The sequence below is a fragment of the Botryllus schlosseri genome, chromosome 5 (assembly GCF_051294905.1).
Source record: "Botryllus schlosseri isolate E-star chromosome 5, Bs_hap1, whole genome shotgun sequence".
NCBI lineage: Eukaryota > Metazoa > Chordata > Ascidiacea > Stolidobranchia > Styelidae > Botryllus > Botryllus schlosseri.
Window position 1 is genome coordinate 24,715,791 of NC_137240.1, and position 22,005 is coordinate 24,737,795.

The 22,005-nt window shown below is 41.0% G+C and overlaps 1 protein-coding gene and 1 long non-coding RNA gene across 2 annotated transcripts in view; one reads left to right on the forward strand and one right to left on the reverse strand.

Annotated features, from left to right (window-relative positions):
* Positions 1–22,005, reverse strand: part of LOC145439514 (cornifelin homolog A-like) — a 428,374-nt gene that overhangs the window by 132,892 nt on the left and 273,477 nt on the right. The gene's annotated exons all lie outside the window — the stretch shown is intronic.
* On the forward strand, positions 11,535–13,153 carry LOC145439479 (uncharacterized). Its single transcript, XR_013915229.1, has 2 exons — positions 11,535–11,641; positions 11,988–13,153. It is a non-coding gene; the product is annotated as an uncharacterized LOC145439479 (long non-coding RNA).

The window sequence follows — 22,005 nt, forward strand, 5'->3', positions numbered from 1 at the left end:
TACTAGGTATCTACATTGGGTGTCCATTTACTGAGGCAGCTACTCTTTCCTAGATGCGCGAAGCGCGAAAAATTTCACTAATTAATGATTGAAATTGGTCAATATGATCGGGAATTGCATATATATTGATATCAATTTTTATCCTCTCTCTGCTCACGTAAACAGATTTACCGGTAGAGCTGAGTGATGTGTGTTTGAAAAGGTAGGACCCCTCAATAATAATTATACATCTTTGGGCGTATACCCGTTGGCAGGAACGAAACGTCACTTCGTCAGGCCCCCGAAAAAACTTGGGTCTTGGGCTCCCATAGGGTGATAAACCGACCGCCCCCCCCCATCACGTTGTTCGCTTTTGCCACGGAATCGGCTGTACTGTTTAGCGAGCCAGTTCGAAGCGCGAAAACTTTCTATAATTCATGCTAAAATCGGTCAGTAAGACTGGGGATTGCAAATATATTGCTATCAATTTCTTGTCCACTCTGCTCACGTTACCAGATTTACCGGTAGAGCTGAGTGAGATGCAATGTTCCCTCAAAGCTGCGCAGCGCTGACACCGTATCTGCGCACAGAAAATCTACGTTGCTCACAACAAATCCGAAGTTATGACCTTTTTTTAGTCGTTACGCACTGTTGTCCAAGGGTCAGCGCATTGAGTTGTTGAGTGTGCGCAGACTCATCAAAACTTGAAGCGAACATTGTGAGGTGTTTTGGAAACTGTAGGGCCCGAAATAATGAAACATATTCGGGCGGGCGAACCCGTTAATATGACTTCGTTGCATGATGTTATTTCGTGACCTCCTGTCTGCAATATTAAAAAACATAGAATCGCCCAACAGGGATATCGCCCAGCAGGAAAATCCCTGTCGCCCAATCGTACTAAACTAAGAGACACACACGATTTCAAATTGGTATTTCTTCACTGGCATATAATTTTTCCCTGCCAGATGGAATTCGTGTTCTGGGGTTCAGATTGCCAAGACAGGAACATTCGGTGCCAGTCATTTAGGCGCCCATGGACAATTAAACCTATATGTACTATATATAACGAAGTTTTCGGTGTTAATTTGTTCTGAATACTCATTAAGGATATGTCCTATCACCACATCATCTACTGCGAAGCCATTTTTCTCCAGCACCCCCATACCGCCCCCCTGAGCCTAGCGCCCCCCATATCGCCCCCTGAGCGTTTCCGCCCCCCTTAAAAATCGCCAGCGCCCCCTGGGGGGCGCTGGGAGCAAGGTTAAGAACCACTGCCGTAAACAATGATTTTTAACGTAGGTGCCGCGAGAGGTTTGCCGGTGGCGTGACTTGAAGTGCGGTAACAAATGTTTTATTCATTGTAATGTCAGTTGTTTCGTCAGACTGAATAGATAGAAATTCAGCGTCAACAATCTCGGTAAACAAATGCTGTAGATAGATGTGATATATCGAATCAAGCACATCATTTTGAATAGTCTTTGAGGTACCCTTAGCTACTGTCGCGGTGTCGAGATGTTCGCGCAAAATGCTATCAATGGAAGCCGTGTATTTAATTAGATCCAAAAATACCCCCCTATTGAGAGAGCATTCCTTCTCATCGTGGCCTCGAAGGGGCAATTCATGAACTCCAATAAATTTAATGGCATCAATCACCCGAGAGAGAACATGCCTATTCTTATCTACAAGCTCATTGTGCTTGCAGACTGATACGCGATAACTTTCATTGAGCTGCGACATTACATTTACTCTGCCAAACAATTTATATTTAACTGCACTAGCCATGTGCACTTGGGATTTTTGGTGCGTTTTCAGACGCTCTGACAAATGCTTCAGATCGCGATAACCAATTTTGTTCCAACAAGAGCCACTGCTTCCGGTACCGGCACTGTCGAATAAAAGACAGTAAAAGCAAAACAAGGCGTTTTTATCCTCGCCATAAGTAAGCCATTCATTTTTATCGAAATGCGCTGAAGAAAAGGCACGAGTGCGTTTTCCTCCGGCGTACGATTGGATCAATGGGCAATTTCTAGGCTGATACGGACCTAGTCGCTTTACCTCTAATCTTTGCTCTAAAGGCAGCTGGCTAAACGGCGTACGGAGCAAAGATTCAACACGATTCATGTTCGCACTTGACCTGACTACTTATCTGCAGAAATGGAAATGACTATAAATCGAGAGATTGCGTATGCCTAACTGGAAAGGTCAACGAGTTCGGACACATACGCAATTGTTATCTCATAGATTGGACAAGGAAATGTCATATTGAATGCAAAACATCATTCTGAAGAACTGCGGATAGCAGCCTCGGAAATTCGGTCCCGGTACAGCTTGGGAGATTCTGGCCTTGAGGCTGGAGACTGTCACACGACACATACGGCTTACGGTCTATAGTGTCTATATGTCTGCTGCAAAATCGCCTTCGGAAAATATATGACCGAATAAATACGTGGATGAAAGCCGAAAACTTGGTACACTGTTACATGAAATCATCGAGAAGTATAGCCTCATGACCGTTTTCGGTATGGTACACTGTCAAAATTAATACGAACAGATCAACGCCGAATTTTGCGTAATATTTACTGAGGAATCGGCTGATCAAGCGATCAGCTGTTAGCCGCCATCGAAAACGAAACAGCTATCGCGCTTGACAGGGGTTGTAATTGCGAGCAAATGGCCCGAAGGCCACCATTCCACGGTGAAATTGACATTGGAGAATATAAAATAAAACTAAATATTTGAATGCAAACCGAGGATGTTAGTAAACTGTTTCATGATATCATCATCTCATCACCTATCTCAGTATGGAACACAGATACACCGGCTTTTGCGTGAAATCCGCAATGCGTTAGGTAGGCTAAGTGTCAGATCAGCGCACATCTCTACCATACTCGAACTTAATAACGAAATTGCTGCCCTAATCATTGAGTGTCAACCTTGAGACTTGGCACAGCGTTCGATACTAAAATCAAGACATACCATGTAAAAGTTCATGACGGATCTAGCTAAGGAGCATCGTTAAAATCAATGGAGACCAATACCGGCTTTGCGTGAAATATGTTTGCGATACATGACCGATCAGCACACACTCGACTTTGGAAACGGAATTATTACCCTAAACTTTGAGTAGAAACCCTGAAACTTAGGACAGTGTTAAATACCACCATCACGACATGACATACCAAGTTTCAAGAATTATCATGGTGTGAAACACCATCAAAATCGACCTGTACCAGCAACGGTCGACTCAACGCATATCACGGTATCCGAGTTCAGATATAGATACGATTGTTACATCACACCTTAGGGGCGAGCAAGCATATTTGCCCCGGTTGCTCGGCCATTTTACGAATAGGAGAGAGTAAAGCAACGTTTCTTAATTGTGCGCAGCTTTGAGAGAATAGATAGTGAAAGCTTGTTATGAGCGCTAACGGGGCAAGCCCCGGCTAGGCATTCACAAAGCGAAAACACAGAAGAGAATTCGATTTTCGCGGAGACTTCGCTATGTATAGGCTTCGCTATAGGTTTCGCTGTGATCTCGATATATATTGAGCGCTGTGCGTCTATAAATGGTTAAATTGTTATTGAACAGAATTTTAGGTGGGGCAATGCCCCAGTTGCCCTATAGGACGAGCCGCCACTGGTTTGAATGGCTATCATTGAGAAAGGTGTACGGAAGGCTACATATATTCAATTTGTTGTGAGGTTGATAATTTAATGTGATGTCACAGAATAAGACCAAAATGTGACCAAACAATTTAGCAATCAAATCAATTTCAGCAGGGCAGAGGAAAGAATTGAATGATCACAGGGCAAGTCTTTGCAACTTTTTTTACAGCTTCTGGCAGCTTCGTAAATACTCAGAAGTTATGTAGTATTGTGTTTTAAGCTGTTTGGAGGAATCTTATATTGCAACTTTTCTTCATTTTTTGAAGCAACTTTTTGCAACTTTTCGATTTTTCATGCAACTCACTTTTTACTGGAAATATTTGGTACTTCATGTAAATAGATCGCTTGATTATCACTTTCGTTTAAATTTGAGGTCATTTCTCATTTGACATACATTCAGGCTAGACCGCCGTAAATTATATTACTACTGGGTCAATTTTTTCAGGCTATTGATTTTGTTGAAGGCGCCAACACTGAGTTTTGCGACAGTGCCTTGGATACGCATCGATTCGAGTATCTCATACCTTAATAATTTCAAGAAACTTATCCATAAATGTACCTTTTTAGTGTAACTTTAGTGAAATATAAATGTAAGTTTTTACTTCATATTTTATGAAAAATATGTGCAACTTTCCACGGATTTGACTGCAACCAAAATTTGCCCTAAGATCAGGTGTTGCATATGATAATTTTGACCATTACATTCTTGAAATAGGCTACCAATTCAATATAAATATGACTCGGTAAACAGCATATTTAGTAAGGCGCACTCGTCAGTTGACAGCCGTTCATATCATTAGCTACGATGAGTTTGGTGTCACTCAGTTATATGTTATGTTGTAATTAGTAGCATCAGTATCTCCTAATTACTGCAGTCAAGTATCTGCTACAATGCCGCGACTACATGCTAAATGTAAGTCAGGATCTCAGAAAAGGAAGTGGTTCAGATTTGGAAAGAAAGTGGCAATGCAAATCTTGAACTGCTACACAAATATTTAACCATCTATGTCAGCTCAGGAATGTTCTGCACAAATTGAGAATGGTGCTGATTTTCCACCAACTCTAATGCCGTGGTGTGCTGCTTGACTGATATAACAGTGCTTTCAAATACGTATATTGTATTTGATTGTAGATGTAGTGGTCTTTTGTCTATGCTGTTTGTGGCGTTTTAGGTTTAATCCAACCAGGCAAGTTCTTACAGACAAAAATATTTTTTCTATACAGACAGATTCTTTATTCGTACGGTGAGAGTTCACACAAATATGTAAAAAAGACAAACACAGCGATACGACCACATCAAGATGTGTAGTCTTCAAGTCAGCTGTAGTCAAACTTACAATTTTCCCATTAGTACGTTTTGTTTCGTGTGTGTAACTGTTTATTTACAAATTGCGCTGCTACTATAGTACCGTACTGTATGTCCGTATACTTCAAAGTTTGTTGTTGTTGTCATTGTTACAATGCGAATATCATGGTTTGTGATTTTGATTGTTGCGTCATACTATGCCTTTTCGGTTTTGCTTTTAAATCTATTTAAATCCCTTAGGTGTGCAGTTAACTCTTGAAAACAGGCACCCAAAAATTCTCCGAGTTCAATAAATATTATATTACAATGAACGTTGGAGTGAAAGCTATATTCTTATAGATCGTGGAACTAGCTCTTCACAGGTGATACCAGTACTGATGTGTTCCTGTGGTATTACTGGTGTTGTACCGCAATGCCGCACATTTTGCTTTGATGCCTTATCATGCAACAAAATCTTCTTTGTAGCAAAAAGATAGGCCCAATCCAGCACCTGGCTGAAACCTTGACGTGGTGTGCTGGCTTATTACTAATGTCAGCCGACAGCTTTCTGGATTTATGTGGTCTATTTGGCGTGCAGTTGCCTTGTTATACTATTATGTCATGCTACATCTCATAATTCTTCTAAATAGGTGGGTCTCGACTGTCGACACGCGTTATAGTTCACTTGAGTCACTGGTTTTCGAATATGGCAAGTCGTTTATTGTACTGTGGCATGACATTATAATTATTTTATATTCTGAAAGTTTGATCATGATGTACAGACAAAGCACTAGCGGAACAGTGTATATGAGGTGTAGAACAATAAAAGTATCGCCAAGCGCCAGTGAGGGGGGTATGGGGGGCGAAGCCCCCCAGAAGTTGCGATAACATAGATAAGGAGGCCCCCCCCCCGGAAGTTTCGCCTAGGGCCCCCCCAATCGTAAGGCCACCACTGAGTGTAGGGGTGTGTAATGAGCGAGTTCAGGTCTATGAGACTCATTCATTTCGAGGCCAACCCCTCCTGCGTCGGGGCACATGAAGACGTAATGTTTTGGCGAGCAAACTGCTGATAAATTGCGGTGCCAAAAACATAAGCGGCGAAAAAACCTTGGTCTAAAAACAACCGATGCTGGATGGCCAAGCCTTTCGATATGGATTGGATATGCTCCGTCGTCGGCACGGAATAAATAGTCCAGTTCTTGCAATCTGAGTAGACAGGAGTACAACTGCGATGCGCAGAGGAATTTGATTCGCCCTAATTTGAAATCACGTGAAATCGTGTTTGTGGAGCTGTGTTGGGTAGAATTGTGGTGTGCGGGTTATGTATGTCATACATGCCCGTAAAATCGTAGCATACAACTGTAATATTAAAAATAAATTCCTTTTCATGGGTGAGGCTCGGGTCGCGAGATGCCACAAAAGCTCGGATTTTTGTGGTAGTCTAAAAGCTGCTTTACCATTATTAAACGGTCATTCTTTAGCTCTGTAATTCTCAAGTTAGATTGAGCTAAAGAGTAAAACACACAGTATCGTGAGCTTTTTTGCTCTTCTCATAAATACAGAAGTTGGAGCAACGTATCATCAGCAGAGATGAGCGGATTTGAAATTTCTATGTCCTAATCCAATCCAAATCCGAACCTTCAAATCCAAATCCTAATCCTAATTCATAACTTTTACATATTCAAGTCCATGTCCAATCCTAATCCGATTCCAACTGGAAATTCAGAAAAAAATACGAATTTATGCAATGGAGGGATTCGAAAATTTTCTTTCACAACCAACGATTCACTTGATTCAAGATAACTTGGTGACCTTGATTACTATAATGACTGATCTGAATAAAGTTTGTCGCCATTCACCACACGACATTTCAATCTCCCAGAAAATAGGTCAATCCAATCCAAATCCTAATCCGTTCTGAAAAAAATGTCTAATCCATATCCAATCCAAATTCGACAAAATTTCACAAATCCTGTTTTTTCAAAACCTAATTCTAATCCATGCTCATCTCTGATCATCAGGTAGCGAGCTCTAATGTGCCTACTCTTCTTGATCGTTTTGCACCTTATATTCCAAATGTAAAAGGCAAAAGCCTCAACACAAACATGTGGGTTTTTGATCCTTTCGACAAACTAGAGCCTCGCGGGACCTTTGTGTCAGCTCTCAAAATGATTTCTGCCAACAACTATTTTTCACTCGCGAAATATACGGTGTCTTTTGGATAGGAGTGCAGAACAGATTTTAAGACCTGGCCATCCAAGCACTAGTACATGTTCTTGTACAAATTCCCACCAAAATTGTTTGGCCGAGAAGGGTTTTAGTGAAATAATTGAAAGCAAAACGAGCGAAAAAAGTTGCCTTTTTAATGAGACACCTGATAGCTTAAGCTACATAGTAGCCAATTTGTTGCATATCCTAAAAAACTATTGTTAAGTAGGCCTATCTTCATCTTCCTTTTGTATAACAATTTTCGATTAGTAGGTGCGAATGAAATTTATTTTACAAAAAAAGTGCGAACGGAGCTCAAAAAGGTTGAAAAGCACTGCTCTGGCAGATAACGAATATGGTACTGGTACATGAACTGAGCCAACGCTCGATGCCAACCCTGAATCTAATTGTTCTTGATTTTCGATCGTTTTCGCATATCGAACATGAAGGAACCCGCTTCCTGATCCGTGATTAGTGTAAATCAAGGGTGGCCAACCTTTCCGGCCAAAGGGCCACATGCAATTGACGAACCGTTGCGCGGGCCACTAAAACAAATATATTATTGTAACGAACCCTGAAGCAACAAAGTCCCGGAAATCCGCAAATGTCACCCGAGTCTAAACCGCAAATAATGCGAGCAGGCCAGAGTGTGTACGTCATACAAAACATACACCAAGCTGTGATAATGAAACGGTAACGTGGCGCAAGTATAAGTTGATTTGTGTCACTCCAGTATATGAGCAAAGTCGAGATATTGACTGCAAACACTCTGACAACGCTACCCACCCCCGTAGTGCCGTTTATCAGTTTAAGCATCATGTCAGTCAGGGATATATAGAACTCCGGGATGGCTGACTGCGTCAATTGCGTCATCGCGGTATTACCTAAGTAGCAGAGATGAGCGGATTTGAAATTTCTATGTCCTAATCCAATCCAAATCCGAACCTTCAAATCCAAATCCAAAACCTAATCCATAACTTTTTCATATTCAAGTCCATGTCCAATCCTAATCCGATTCCAACTGGAAATTCAGAAAAAATACTAATTTATGTAATGGAGGGATTCGAAAATTTTCTTTCACAACCAACGATTCACTTGATTCAAGATAACTTAGTAACTATAAGTACATTAATAACTGATCTGAATAAAGTTTGTCGCCATTCGCCACACGACATTTCAATCTCCCAGAAAATAGGTAAATCCAATCCAAATCCTAATCCGTTCCGAAAAAAATGTCTAATCCAAATCCAATCCAAATCCGACAAAATTTCACAAATCCTGTTTTTTCAAAACCTAATCCTAATCCATGCTCATCTCTGCTAAGTAGGTCCAGATTCGCGAATTCAGTTTTGATGCACGTTCCGGTCAGCCGCTTCGTCTGTGTGTAATTTTAAGTTTTTGAGAGCGGTAGAGGCATATAATATCCATGTTTATGTTCTTAAATAAAGCTAGAGGTTAACGTGGTTATGAGATGTTCAGGTAGTCTGAAACTTTGCGGTATTAGCCCTATTCCTTCAGCAGCAATTTACCGGTATACCGGCACGGTCATTTACTCGCCTTCGGAATATCTCTGCTTCTGTAGTATCTTATGTAACATGTTTTGCTGCGCTGATAATCGTGAGAAGATAACAAAATGTAGAATAATTTCCAACGTTAACATTGATATCCGCAGTATGATTTTGATTACGCCTTGCGGTATGTTTTTCATTTATCAGTATGTTATGCGAATGTATGTCACGATCCAAGGCTGTACAGTGTACAATGTACATTGTACAAGTACAAGTGTACGTTTACACTGTGCCGTGTCAACTATGAAGGCGACCGTTAGGAGGGACTTCGTCAGTTAAGATCTTGTGCTATAGATTAATATGTGAATATGGAGGTAGTGCTGATATTGCAGGCATACCGGTATTCCAGATCATTGCTGGATTATTCCTAGTAAGAATTGGAGCCACTGAGTACACTACCGGTGTGCAAGATTCCAGAGGCATTTCAATTAAGGATAACCAAACATTTGAATTTAATACAAACACAACACGTCAAGGTCGTTGCAGTTGTAAGTGTCCATAACAACTGTTGAATCCAATCTCTTGTTACAGATACTATTCATAAGTTACATGTCTGGTAAAACGAGGCAGGCATATGTTTGTTAATGAACGGCACCTTGCTACAGTACTGGAATTATACTTCAACAGAAGTGCACTGTTGTGAACTGCCAATGGCTGACTCCCAGTATATGGCCACAACATTTGTTGACCATTTGCTCTTACTGAAGCCATGAAGATGCCCACTCCCTTGAATGGATAAGCCAACACAATCGTCAGGACACGATACGACCCTGAAATACAGCCTGTCTTCACCATATAAACACTTATAGCCTATAGGCTATAGGCCTGTACGACAGTGGCGGCTCGTCCTATAGGGCAACTGGGGCATTGCCCCACCTAAAATTCTGTTCAATAACAGTTCTTTACCATTTATAGACGCACAGCAATCTATATATACCGAAATCACAGCAAAAATCGTATTCTTCTTGTCCTTTCGCTTGTAAATGCCCATATATATAGCGAAGTCTCTGCGAAAATCGAATTCTCTTCGTGTTTTCGCTTTGCAAATGCCTAGCCGGGGCATGCCCCGGTAGCGCTCATAACAAGCTTTCACTGTCTATTCTCTCAAAGCTGCGCACAATAAAGAAACAGTGATTTACTCTCTCCTATTCATAAAATGACCGAGCAACCGGGGCAACATAGCCTGCTCGCCCTTAAGGTGTGATGTAACAATCGTATCTACATCTGAACTCGGTTACCGTCATATGCGTTTAGTCGACCTTTGCTGGTATAGGTCGATTTTGATGGTGTTTCACACCATGATAATTCTTGAAACTTGGTATGTCATGTCGTGATGGTGGTATTTAACATTGTCCCAAGTTTCAGGGTTTCTACGTAAAGTTTAGGGTAGTAATTCCGTTTCCGAAGTTGAGTGTGTGCTGATTCGTCATGTATCGCAAACAGATTTTACTCAAAAGCCGGTATTGGTATCCATTGATTTTAAAGATGTTCCATACCGAGATCGGTCATGACATTTGGTACGGTAAGTCTTAATGTTAGTATTCAACGCGGTACCAAGTTTCAAGTTTGTCACTGTACTGTGTTAGTGGTAATTTCGTTTCCTAAATCGAGTGAGAGCTGACTCGTCATTTATCGCAAACATATTTTACGCAAAGCCGGTATTGGTCTCCATTGATTTTAACGATGCTCCTTACCTAGATCCGTCATGAGCTTTTGCATGGTATGTCTTGATTTTAGTATCGAACGCTGTGCCAAGTCTCACGGTTGGCACTCAATGATTAGGGCAGCAATTTCGTTATCAAGGTCGAGTATGTTAAAGATGTGCGCTGATCTGACACTTAGCCTACCTAACGCATTGCGGATTTCACGCAAAAGTCGGCGTATCTGTGTTAACGCTAACTGTGTTCCATACTGAGATAAGTGATGAGATGATGATATCATGAAACAGTTTACTAGCATCCTCGGTTTGCATTCAAATATTTACTTTTATTTTATATTCTCCAATGTCAATTTTGACCGTGAAATTGTGGCCTTCAGGCCATTTGCTTACAATTACAACCCCTGTCAAGCGCGATAGCTGTTTCGTTTTCGATGGCGGCTAACAGCTGATCGCTTGATCAATGATCAGCCTATTCCTCAGTAAATTTTACGCAAAATTCGGTGTTGGTCTGTTTGTATTAATTTTGACAGTGTACCATACCGAAAACGGTCATGAGGCTACTTCTCGTTGATTTCATGTAACAGTGTACCAAGTTTTCGGCTTTCATCCACGTATTTATTCGGTAATATATTTTCCAAAGGCGATTTTGCAGCAGACATATAGACCGTAAGCCGTATGTGTCGTGTGACAGTCTCCAGCAGCAAGGCCAAAACATCTCCTATGCTGTATCGGGACCGAATTTCCGAGGCTGCTATCCGTAGTTCTTCAGAATTATGTTTTGGATTCAATATGACATTGTCCAATCTATGAGATAACAATTGCGTATGTGTCCGAACTCGTTGACCTTTCCAGCTAGGCTTACGCAATCTCTCGAGTTATAGTCATTTCCATTTCTGCAGATAATTAGTCAAGTCAGGTATAGTGCGAACATGAGCCGTGTGAAATCTTTGTTCCGTACGCCGTTTACGCAGTTACCACACTTCAAGTCACAGCTCACCGGCAGACCTCTCGCGGCACATACGTTAAATCACTGTTGTCGGGAAGTTCGTGTTACCGTAGTTCGTACCACTAAGTTACTGGTTTACGTTGGAAAACTCCATTGTGACGTCATCTTGATAAAAAGTCGCTTGCAGCCCTTGCCCCACCACCCGATATTGTCACGAGCCTCCACTGCTGTACGATGAAGGAAGCGAAAACTCTGAAGATTGCTTTCAATTTGCAAGGTTTCGTCAAATCGTCGCAATAACGCATGGACCTCTCCTCAGTCGGCCCAAGGTAAGTTTGGCTGATTCCAGTGATACGTTATTAAATGAGCTATTTACATTAATCCTGATGTGGTTAAGTAGTCTGCATTGCTACTCAAGTAACAGTCGTATTCCCGGGCGTACTGGTATTTAAACTTCCTCAAGTAGCTGTAGAAAGTGAAATGCCTGCAAGGCACATAAGTTTGGAGATGGCTGCTTCAAAATTACAAAATGTATCTTCGAAAATAGGCAACACCTACTTGAGTACTGCAATGAAGTAGAAGTTCTTCACTACTGACCGACTCTGCATACATCTATATATATTCTTAAGGTTAATTTGTGTCTCTAAATACATCATTTGTTCATTTTTGTTGCAGATTCGGGAAAAACAAACGCGATGTTCCAGCATTTGCATCACGTCAACAGTGGATATCCTGATATATTATACTGGGCACATCCCATTGAAATCTTGGCAAAGATGGCCACAATCTGAATATTTGGATCTCGTGCCTTCTCACCGAGATGATTTTTTGACATGGAATCATCTATCGCTCTATTGGAAAATCAGCAAGACAATGATACTGAATATTTCTTAACTGATAAATGGCATGAAATGCTTCAGGACGCCCATTCGTGATGCACCGTTAAGCCATGGTGGTAATTTATTCACTGCGGTCATGAAACTATTTCTCGGTGAACAAAATATCAGCTAAATTCAACAACTGGGTCTACCGAATGCTTCTCAAATTGATAATGATATGTACCAAACTTCTACCCCCCGAGGCTACATTTGAACCTGAAGAGAAGTATCAATGGTGTGTTGATTTCTTGATCAACTTTCATTGAGTGACATAGAAGATGACAATGCTGCTATCACAATTTCGAGTCCTTACAGGCCGTGCTATCTTTTCGTTATTGGAAATGCTCCATGGTAGGGGTGCATTTAAAACAAACGGTGTTTGAAACACTGTGTTTAAAACATGGTTTAAACAGTGTTTTAAACAAAGGCCTTTTGAAAAAAATTCTTTTTAAGTTGTAAAATTATGCCATGATTGTGTATATACTTTCCAAAATACGTGTTGTATGAGCCTACGGACGATTACTACCCGATATAGCCGACTAATATCGATATGGGATGGCTGGAACCGTCAAAATAGTCGGTTCAACAGCAATAGCACAGATATTTCGTCAAAGGAGCTATATTTACACTAGATTTTAAATTGTCAATGTCATTTCAATATGACGTCACTATTGAATATTCTTGACGTCATGGCTTAAAAAAAGTATGTTTTATACAAGGGCCTGGTTTTAAACATGTTTGTTTTAAATGCAACCCTATACTCCATGGTAATTGTCGATTAACGCGAATTGAAACGGTTGATTTAATCAATCCTATAACCCCCCTTCCCAGCTGCAAGGTTTCCGACAATCGCTTGTAAATAGGTAGAAGACGCTGCTATTATTCGTTATTCACTCTGTTATTTATGGCCTGATGCAGATTATATGATGTGTAGAAATTAAACACATTCATGATTTACTGAAATTCAGAGTTGTCATAGTTTACTTGGTTGGCTATACAGCAGTAAGGTTGTGATATGGGAAGAATGTCTAGCTTACTCACTAATTATTCTGCAAAAGGTTGAGGATCATTATTCTAGAAACAGCTGTATCGCTAGCTTGCAGAAAAGTGGATATTTCGAGGCAGATTGCAGGTAACTTTCTGGACCTACTTAGGTAAAGGCCAAAATGAAGTCAGCCATCCCGGAGTTCTATATATCCCTGATGTCAATACACATATCTGTGTATTCCCGATCGTTGCTCAACTGTATTGATGATAGCGTAGGCCAGAGGTCCCGCCAGTACATTTATTACGGCCTGTATCAATATTTCGGATTATCAAGTTGAACCGACGCCGATTTCGAGGGTTCCAGCCACCCCACATCGTATACGGCGACCAGTTTCGGTGCTAATCGTCCATAGGCTCATTCTATTTTCGGACGTACATACACAATTATGGCATAATTAGACAACGGTTGAAAAAAAAACATTTTTTTTCAAAAAGGCATTTCTCCAAAACACGGTTTAAAACATGTTTTAAACAAAGTGTTTTAAAACACCGTTTGTTTTTAATACAACTCAAGCCAGTTGTGGCACGTCACATGTCCGTTATGTGCCAAATTATAACGCAGCAGATATTGTGATGTCATGGTGCATTTGTCCTCTTGCACGATGTTCATGCCCAACAAGTAGAGATGAGCATGGATTAGGATTAGGTTTTGAAAAAACAGGATTTGTGAAATTTTGACGGATTTGGATTGGATTTGGATTAGACATTTTTTTCGGAACGGATTAGGATTTGGATTGGATTGACCGATTTTCTGGGTGATTAATATGTCGTGTGGCGATTGGCGACAAACTTTATTCAGATCAGTTATTAATGTACTTATGGTTACTAAGTTATCTTGAATCAAGTGAATCGTTGGTTGTGAAAGAAAATTTTCGAATCCCTTCATTGCATAAATTAGTATTTTTTCTGAATTTCCAGTTGGAATCGGATTAGGATTGGACATGGACTTGAATATGAAAAAGTTATGGATTTGGATTTGGATTTGAAGGTTCGGATTTGGATTGGATTAGGACATAGAAATTTCAAATCCGCTCATCTCTGCCAACAAGGTTGAAAAAATCATGCTTACTCTCTATCAAGTATACGTAACAACAACTTTATTCAATTATATTTGAATGTTTGTTTCATTGTGTCAGGCGTAAATTGCTACTCGAGTCATGACCTCATGCTATCCGCTGTTTACCGTTATATTTGTCATCTAGATTAGGCGGATTTGACTGGACCAGCTTTTCTCGCGTAGACGCGCCGCGCGCGAATTTTTTTTTATAATTCATGATTGAATCGGCCAATATGATCGGTAATTGTATATATATTGCTATTAATTTTTATCCTCGCACAGCTCACGTAATGACATTTCCAGGTGAAGTGTGTTTGAAAAGGTTAGGACCCCTCAATAATAATTAAACACCTTCGGGCGTATACCCGTTGGCAGGTTCAAAGCAGCACTTCGTGAGGCCCCCCCCCAAAAAAAAACTTTGGTCTTGAGCTACCAGAGGTGATAAACCTACCCCCAATCACGTTGTTCGCTTTTGCTACGAAATACGCCGTACTGTGCAGTGAGCCAGCGCCAAGAGCGAAAATTTTCGATAAATCATGATAAGATCGGTCAGAAAGATAGGGAAATGCATATCTATTGCTATCAATTTCTTGTCCTCTCTGCTCACGTAATCAGATTTGAATAAAATATTCATATTTATTCCCGAAGCTTTTCGGCTGACCCTCGTCAGGGGATATCGTCAGCGCAATAATGATGATAATTGATGAGAAATGCTGTGTATTCTGTTGAATTTAGTTTCAACAATGTCATGTTCCGACAAACTGATGGTTTAGCAATGGGGTCACCATTGGGTCCTATTCTAGCCAATATATTTGTAGGATTTCATGAAGCTAAGCTCTTCTCTTCTTGTAGTAAACCACCCTTATCATATCATCGCTATGTCGATGACACGTTCGTGATCTTCAATAATGAATCTGACTGTGATAGTTTCCTGGAAAATTTGAACAAATTACATCCAGCATTGCAATTCACGCCGGAAGAAGAAATTAACAACCGGCTGGCATTCCTTGACGTTCTTGTGGAGAAACGGGATGGCCAATTCCTTACCTCCGTTTATAGGAAGCCCACATTTTCGGGTCATTACCTTCGATGGAGATCTTTCAGCCCAAAAAGTCGTAAAATCAATTTAATCGGCATCTTGGTCCACCGGGCGCTGATGATTTGTTCCGAGGTCAAATTGAAAGTGAACTTGAGTATATCCGTAAAATATTCATTGACAACGGATACCCTGAGTATGTCATCAAGCGGACAATAAATCATCGGAATGACACCAAACCAAATGAAACCCCCGAAGAAGTCTCTCGTGAAAATAGGGATGTGTACATTCATCTACCTTGGATTGGCCCGGTTTCTTATCGATTCGAGAAACAGATAACGTCAGCAGTCTATCGCTGTTATCCAGCGGTGAAAACCAATGTGGTTTTTACCACGATACCAATGTTCCCTGCAGCCCGAAAGGACGTTCTCCCGGCCTTACAACAAAGTAACGTCATTTATGAATTCAAGTACCACTGCGATTGTCAGTACGTAGGGACACAGGTAGCAAGCACGCCTACTTGGGTACCACAAGGTATCAAGGTGGGATGAATTGTGGTTACCAGCTGGGGAAACCAATCGGGAACCGTACATTTTCGGCCCCATATTACAGAGGTATTTCATGGGGAACCATGTGGGTAACCCACTAAGCTGGTAGCGAAGACAATATTACGACCCTGGTCCTAGTAGCAGTGGCAGTGACAGTGTAAGTGGGCCGCGAATTCGACGTAGACATGCGCTAAGGTGATGTTAGGTAAACCCTACACTAGGGTTGTTCAGAATTGACCGACTTTCAAAAAGTCCAGGTTTTCAGTCCGATTCCCATGCCTTATACCTCAAAAACATATTCTGAACATATCCCTAAAATCTGAGTGTCACGATTTCACCTAGCCTAGTTAAAGTGACATATAGCATGGATTTATGCAGCTGTTGCGGTTTGGAGTGCTACAAAACCCCACTACATAAGGCATTCCTAGTTCAGGATATCATTTCCATGTCTCACACTGCCTTAGAACTGCTCAAAACTACCTAAAACTGATAGCCATTTTGTTGGATCACATATCCTACACCCCTCAAACCTACTCGGCACTGTTCATCAATTTCCTGGATCCCTATGTGCAAGAATACAACTGTAAATGTAACATCCACTCACAGCCACATAATAAACATCACAGGAAACGAAAAAATAGGGCAAAGAAAGAGATCAACTTGGTAAAATATTACATAAATCAGGTGGATGAAATTGTTGCTTTCGAGAAATCTGCATATCTGTTCCGGTGATCTTCCACAGCTTGTAGGAGGCTCGCTCGCTGTTTTTTGTCATCCGTTATGAACGCAGCATAGTCGGTATTCAATTTTACCATACGCTCTGCTGCATCATTAACTACTTGAACAGTATTCACAAATTGTTGAGCAGTCACGAAATCCGAATCAGTATGCCATTCCGAAACTGGAAGACTCAACCAATCATGTTCCACATGTATAGCATCAAATAGAAACCACGATTCTGGCCCAATCAAATCGACCATACTCATTGACTCAGAGACAGAGTCAGAGATCAGACTGAGAGGCATACCTCTGCGAAATTTTTCAGGGATTGGCATTTTCAGCAATTTAGCAGCCATCGCTTCCTTCAGTTTGTCAGGAATCTTTGGATTAGCCGAGAACATGGTAAATACCACCATTTCCTCAGTTAGATACCAATGATGTTTTCGCAATTTCTTGTATGCCACATCAGCAACAGTGAGATCGCATAATGAAAAGTTTTTCATGTCATGAAGGAATTTGAGATCATTCCAAGGTGCGTCACATGCAATACCAGTTTTCAACCAAGCTGGAACATAAAACAAAGCAATGAATGTATTGATTCGTTCCAACTTTTCAATGAACTCTTCAGAATAGTCCATTTGCTCACTCCACATGAACATTTTTTGACAGTACAGGACTTGACTCATCCATCTAGCACTATGAGTAGCACCAGGCTTGCGAAAACGATGATCAACATATTTGTCATCCAAAATCGCCAAGGTGCCTGTTGCACATTCTCCGTAGTCGTCTCTTATCAAGACTTTTTTCTGCTTTCCATCATCGGGTTTCATCAGTGGAATTATTTCTTGCTTTGCTTCATCAGCTTTCATCGCCAACCAGCTGTCTTCAATAAACTTCAGCGTTTTATAGCTTCTTGATTTATCAATATGTTTCCACTGCTTCTTGAAGGTATTAAAATCCGTGTTTTCAGGGCCTGTGGTTGTCGATCCAAACAAACACTTCCAAACCTCTCGAATGACCAGTTCATAAATATGATGGCGACAGGCATTGTAGAAAACTTTCCTGTTAATCAATTCTTCAAGTAACAGAACCGCACCTTTGTTTTTACCACTGTTTGAGGATGTTGTGTCAAACACAAGAGCTCTAACAGATGTTGTTAAATTCCAAAGATCCAGCAGTTCAAATGATGCATCAGCCTGTGCTTTTCCTGTAGCACTTTCCAGAGTTTGAATGCCAAGAAGTTTCCCTTTCTTAAATGCGCCGGAATACGCAGACGATGCGAGCACTGCCAAGGCCTCAAATTGATATTCTAGACGACTCTTAGTGAGCTTTCCATCCCAGTGCAATGCAATGTGCTCTGGTGGATTGGTGGATATTTTTTCAAAGATAGATTCGGAAATTTTCAAACGATTTGCAATGCGTCGTCGATAGGTCACAGATCTTGAAAGATGGAAGTCATTAGGGTTGCCATCGCAAGCTTTAATCAGTGCTGCAGTTATCATGGTAGCGGCATTATCACTGACTTTCAAGCGATCAAAAACCTGGCATAGGTCTTCGTCGCTGAATAGGTTTACAGGAGCTTTTAGAGTCACAAATTTAGCGGAATGACCAGATGTCGACTGTGCAAGTTCAAAATCAGTGCTGTGAGAAGTGTCAGCTACCTGTGAAGATATAGATGAGCCCTCTGTAAATTCACCTTCGCTACTTGATGCTGGTGCAGACTCTCTTGCACTCATGGTCCGTCTCTTTTGTTGCATGATTTTCGCCTCTTGCACTCATGGTCCGTCTCTTTTGTTGCATGATTTTCGCTTTCAATACTTTATCTTTGCCACCGATCGTTGCTAATCTCGGACCCCTTTGATCCTGATAAAATGCTATGTCTTCACGATTTTTATCGTCAGAAAGAAGTCTACTTGCTTCAATTGTCGCTATCGCGTCAGGGGCTCCTATATCCCATAGCTTACTCAGTTTGGCTTCAAAGTCGCTTTGGTTTTTGATACATATTGCCGGCCTGCAGTTTTCTTTAGTGACAGCCATTGTTTCCACACTGTTTCCAATCTTTTAGTGGCATTGACTTTTGTGATAGTCTTTATGTCAGCAAGTAACCAAAAACCGACCACTTCATCTACTGCGATCTGGATGTGTGACTTGACTGGTTCATTTTTTTTAAATGAATGCTCTCTCAGGTGTAGCACATATTGCACAACTTGCCTCAGAGTGGGCAACTTCGATCCCGTAATGGCTTTCTCAGATGGCCCAACTAAGAAATGCTGTGTCTGCGATTGTGTTCTTCTAGTTTTCTTCGGTACTGCTGCACTAAATGACGATTTTCTTTTTTTTTCAGACATTTCGCACTACAGCTAATCCTAGAAAAACAGATATACATAAACTCAGTCAAGCAACAAAGAATAGTGGAAAACATTTCAGTTCTTTTTGAGTTTTAGGTCGAACACATACTGCATAGGTCGAACACATACTGCATAACTTACACAGGAGTAGCCAGATTAGATCCAGTCATAGATTATCGAAGATAGTTATTCCTAAATTGGAAAAACTCATACCAGTATATTGATATCTTGGGATATCAATAGTATCAGGTCTATTATATCAAATAGTTGTATACTGCTATAATACTATGTTCACTAATCACGCGCTAAACTCGTAAATAGCATGAGTCAAAACGCCGCCTGATAAGTCCTGCACCTCAATCGTAAACACAGTCCATCAACAACAAAGCAGCAAGGCACCTGACTAATCAATGATCCCCGTTTCACAGCCGTGCTCAGCGCTTCATCAGCGCTAGAACATTCGCGTCACGTCAATGAGAACACACGCCATTCCTGTCGAGTCACTGACAACGGGGGAATCCCCTAATTCCGAAGAAATTTTTAGGTGCATGAGAAAACGGCAATGTGCACACGGATGCAGGGGATGAATTACAAAAAAAAGTTGCCAGAATATGTTTTTGAGGTATAAGCCATGGGAAACGGACTGAAAACCTAGACTTTTTGAAAGTCGGTCAATTCTGAACAACCCTACCCTACACGTTAGTTAACTTTCAAATTGTATAATGTAGAGTAGATACCTGCTACCACCACTCACTCAAACCAATATATACGGTAACCTGAGTATATAATAACCTTTACGGTGGGTGTGTGAGGCCGTCATCACTGTTTGAGTGTAATCGTTGAGTTATATTTTCAACTGAACAAGACACACACAATGTACAATGCGATAAGACACAAAGCGATGTAATGAACAGATAGGAGGATGCCGATCGACGCGCAGTCGCCGTCTTTTAGACTGACATCTACCTCGGCTTAGAGTGCCCGCCGTCACAGTTACTCTCGATGTTGATCATTTTCGAGGCCACGGCCCTTGCTAGCGATCTCCATAACTTGTGAGGGCATTCTTTCGTCGAGTCATTCTCGGGTCTCATGTCGCAATAAGAGGAGCCCGGACAAACCTCCGACGGGAGTCGAACCGAGGCCGCCAGATTCTTAGGCGCTTATCGTCACCAGTACCCGAATTCAATTCATATGGAGGTGGAATTCAATTTGGAAAATGTCCCATCGACCAGCATCGCAAATGAATAAATCGGAAACCGATTATAATATGACTATACTATATAGATCAGGGGCGGCCAACCTTTTTAGCCAAAGGGCCACATTTGATTGACGAAATATTGCGCGGGCCACTAGCCGCGCGAAGCGCGAAAATTTTTCGAAGTTCATAGGTCAATAATTTTGTCACTTCACTATATTACGGGCCTGCTGTATATCGCTGGGCTCAGTTTGCAAGAAATGGACTATTCGGCGCCTGGACATATCGATATCGAAAGCTTCGACCAACATGCGTCAATCATTTTGTGCCTTGGTTTCATATAGTCAACGGTCTTTCTGCGAGTCGCATATGTTGAACGACACTTTGTCGCGTAATCGCGAGTATAGTTAGACTCAATCTGATACATTAGGCGTTCTTTCATTTTCACAAAAGGGTAACAATATTAAAAGCAGGAAATCGAGTGACAACATGTTGCGCGAAGCGTGTATAAAATTTTTACTTTTAAATTAATACTTTTACAAAGTATTCTGCTTTATTATAGTGTACGAAGATCTACCAAAATGTGACTGGCTCATGGATCTGCCAATGCGCCGAAACTGATATTTTAGTCATCACATCTCAAGTGTTGCGGCCAGACTAATCAAGTTTTTGGTTGGCCTTGCAAGTTCACAATCTGTGCAATCCATTTTTGATAAAATAACTAATTTCGGAAATTACCTCGCGGGCCACTCAAAACCTTCTCGCGGGCCACATGTGGCCCGCGGGCCACGGGTTGGCCGGCCCTGATATAGATGAACAAACCTTGCTGTAGGAAAATATAAAAGAAGCATCTATTTCGGAAAACTACTCGGTCACATGTGGGAGCCGTATGAAAAATCGACCCGTCTTCATTGAAGAAAATAACAAGTTCCAATTATTTGATCACAGAAATTTTACGACCCAACAAACACAAAACCGTAAAAGGATAATCCGGGATCATCTCGATTAGGTTCTGATTTTCTAAGTGTCGGGGGAATGTCTAAAATACGTAGTAGGGTTGTCTTGTGGTTATATTCAATCAGAATAAATTCCAACTCGGTGTTGTTCCATGGCATGCGTTAGACTTCATTATATCGCGTTGTTAACCTAATAGTGCGAATTTTCTATCGCTTGCGGGTATGTCTAAAAGACGTAGAAAGGATATAATGTTTGTGTTACATTCAATAACGATAAATTACTATCCGGTTTTGTTCGATCTCATGCGGTAGCTTCGTTATACCCATTAGAAAACAATGTTCTCCCTTCGTTTTATTGCGTGAGGATGTCACCGGTGTTGTATATTCGTGTTGTTGCTCTAAGGTCGAACAGTTTCGTTTTCTTCTGATATATATGATATTCATTATATATATATTCTCTCTTTCGGTAATCTCGTATGTTCAACGAGTATGGATAATAGTTTTATTCAGATAATAACCCAGCAAACACAAAACCGTAAAAGGATCATCCGGGATCATCTCGATTAGGTTCTGGTTTTCTAAGTGTCGGGGGAATGTCTAAAATACGTAGTAGGATGGTCTAGTGGTTATATTCAATCAAAATAAATTCCTACTCGGTGTTCTTCCATGGCATGCGTTAGACTTCATTATATCGCGTTGTTAACCTAATAATGCGAATTTTCTATCGCTTGCGGGTATGTCTAAAAGACGTAGAAAGGATAATGTTTGTGTTACATTCAATATCGATAAATCACTATCCGGTTTTGTTCGATCTCAAGCGGTAGCTTCGTTATATCCATTAGAAAACAATGTTCTACCTTCGTTTTATTGCGTGAGGATGTCACCGGTGTTGAATATTCGTGTTGTTG